Raw genomic sequence first — 2,500 nt, forward strand, 5'->3', positions numbered from 1 at the left:
ATTCAGAAATGGGCATTGACTCTATTTTTTGGCAAAATTATTATATACTAAGTGAAAATTTTCCAAAAAGTTTAAAGCACCTGGTATTCCCAGGCAGTCTCCCATCCATGTACTAACCAGACCCAAACCTGCTAATATTCAGAGACCGGCATTGACTCTATTTTTGGCAAAATTATTATATACTAACTGAAAAATTTCCAAAAAGCTTACAGCACCTGGTATTCCCAGGCGGTCTCCCATCCAAGTACTAACCAGGCCCAAACCTGCTTAGCTTCCGAGATCAGACGAGATCGGGCATAGCCAGGTTGGTATGGCCGTAAGCGAAGACTGCCGCAAAGAGAAGGCTATTTAGAGATCAGCCAATCTAATCGCCAGTACATTATATAAGTAGGAAAGAAAACCCAAAAGCTTAAAGCACCTGGTATTCCTAGCCGGTCTCTCATCCAAGTACTAACCAGACCTAAGCCTGCTAAGATTCAGAGATTGGGCATTGACTCTTTTTTTTTTTGGCAAAATTATTATATAATTTATGAAATTTTCCAAAAAGTTTAAAGCACCTGGTATTCCCAGGCAGTCTCCCATCAATGTACTAACCAGGCCCAAACCTGCTAATATTCAGAAATCGGGCATTGACTCTATTTTTTGGCAAAATTATTATATACTAAGTGAAAAATTTCCAAAAAGCTTACAGCACCTGATATTCCCAGGCGGTCTCCCATCCAAGTACTAACCAGGCCCAAACCTGCTTAGCTTCCGAGATCAGACGAGATCGGGTAGCCAGGATGGTATGGCCGTAAGCGAAGACTGCTGCAAAGAGAAGGCTATTTAGAGATCAGCCAATCTAATCGCCAGTACATTATATAAGTAGGAAAGAAAACCCAAAAGCTTAAAGCACCTGGTATTCCTAGCCGGTCTCTCATCCAAGTACTAACCAAACCTAAGCCTGCTAAGATTCAGAGATTGGGCATTGACTCTTTTTTTTTTTTTTTTGGCCAAATTATTATATAATTTGTGAAATTTTCCAAAAGTTTAAAGCACCTGGTATTCCCAGGCAGTCTCCCATCAATGTACTAACCAGGCCCAAACCTGCTAATATTCAGAAATCGGCATTGACTCTATTTTTTGGCAAAAATTATTATATACTAACTGAAAAATTTTCCAAAAAGCTTACAGCACCTGGTATTCCCAGGCGGTCTCCCATCCAAGTACTAACCAGGCCCAAACCTGCTTAGCTTCCGAGATCAGACGAGATCGGGCATAGCCAGGTTGGTATGGCCTTGACTCTATTTTTTGGCAAAATTATATATACTAAGTGAAAAATTTCCAAAAAGCTTACAGCACCTGGTATTCCCAGGCGGTCTCCCATCCAAGTACTAACCAGGCCCAAACCTGCTTAGCTTCCGAGATCAGACGAGATCGGTATAGCCAGGTTGGTATGGCCGTAAGCGAAGACTGCCGCAAAGAGAGGGCTATTTAGAGATCAGCCAATCTAATCGCCAGTACATTATATAAGTAGGAAAGAAAACCCAAAAGCTTAAAGCACCTGGTATTCCTAGCCGGTCTCTCATCCAAGTACTAACCAGACCTAAGCCTGCTAAGATTCAGAGATTGGGCATTGACTCTTTTTTTTTTTTTTTTGCAAAATTATTTATAATTTGTGAAATTTTCCAAAAAGTTTTAAGCCACCTGGTATTCCCAGGCAGGTCTCCCATCCATGTACTAACCAGGCCCAAACCTGCTAATATTCAGAAATCGGGCATTGACTCTATTTTTTGGCAAAATTTATTATATACTAAGATGAAATTTTCCAAAAAGTTTAAAGCACCTGGTATTCCCAGGCAGTCTCCCATCCATGTACTAACCAGACCCAAACCTGCTAATATTCAGAGACCGGCATTGACTCTAGTTTTTTGGCAAAATTATTATATACTAACTGAAAAATTTCCAAAAAGCTTACAGCACCTGGTATTCCAAGGCGGTCTTCCCATCCAAGTACTAACCAGGCCCAAACCTGCTTAGCTCCGAGATCAGACGAGATCGGGTATAGCCAGGTTGGTGATGGCCGTAAGCGAAGACTGCTGCAAAGAGAAGGCTATTTAGAGATCAGCCAATCTAATCGCCAGTACATTATATAAGTAGGAAAGAAAACCCAAAAGCTTAAAGCACCTGGTATTCCTAGCCGGTCTCTCATCCAAGTACTAACCAGACCTAAGTCCTGCTAAGATTCAGAGATTGGGCATCGACTCTTTTTTTTTTTTTTTGGCAAAATTATTATATAATTTGTGAAATTTTCCAAAAAGTTTAAAGCACCTGGTATTCCCAGGCAGTCTCCATCAATGTACTAACCAGGCCCAAACCTGTTAATATTCAGAAATCGGGCATTGACTCTATTTTTGGCAAAATTATTATATACTAAGTGAAAATTTTCCAAAAAGTTTAAAGCACCTGGTATTCCCAGGCAGTCTCCCATCCATGTACTAACCAGACCCAAACCTGCTAA

General features: G+C 40.6%; 4 non-coding genes and 1 pseudogene across 4 annotated transcripts; all 5 read right to left on the bottom strand.

Moving 5' to 3' along the window:
* Positions 1-203: 203 nt before the first annotated feature.
* On the bottom strand, positions 204-322 carry LOC113080708 (5S ribosomal RNA). The gene has a single exon (XR_003281970.1). It is a non-coding gene; the product is annotated as a 5S ribosomal RNA (ribosomal RNA).
* Positions 323-682: 360 nt separating this feature from the next.
* Positions 683-799, bottom strand: LOC113080681 (5S ribosomal RNA). Its single transcript, XR_003281959.1, has one exon. It is a non-coding gene; the product is annotated as a 5S ribosomal RNA (ribosomal RNA).
* Positions 800-1,164: 365 nt separating this feature from the next.
* LOC113080688 (5S ribosomal RNA) lies at positions 1,165-1,283 on the bottom strand. Its single transcript, XR_003281965.1, has one exon. It is a non-coding gene; the product is annotated as a 5S ribosomal RNA (ribosomal RNA).
* Positions 1,284-1,329: 46 nt separating this feature from the next.
* On the bottom strand, positions 1,330-1,447 carry LOC113080656 (5S ribosomal RNA). The gene has a single exon (XR_003281935.1). It is a non-coding gene; the product is annotated as a 5S ribosomal RNA (ribosomal RNA).
* A 503-nt stretch (positions 1,448-1,950) lies between these two features.
* LOC113080700 (uncharacterized) lies at positions 1,951-2,070 on the bottom strand (annotated as a pseudogene).
* Between the last annotated feature and the right edge of the window lie 430 nt (positions 2,071-2,500).

The sequence above is a fragment of the Carassius auratus genome, unplaced genomic scaffold, assembly GCF_003368295.1.
Source record: "Carassius auratus strain Wakin unplaced genomic scaffold, ASM336829v1 scaf_tig00031958, whole genome shotgun sequence".
Classification (NCBI taxonomy): domain Eukaryota; kingdom Metazoa; phylum Chordata; class Actinopteri; order Cypriniformes; family Cyprinidae; genus Carassius; species Carassius auratus.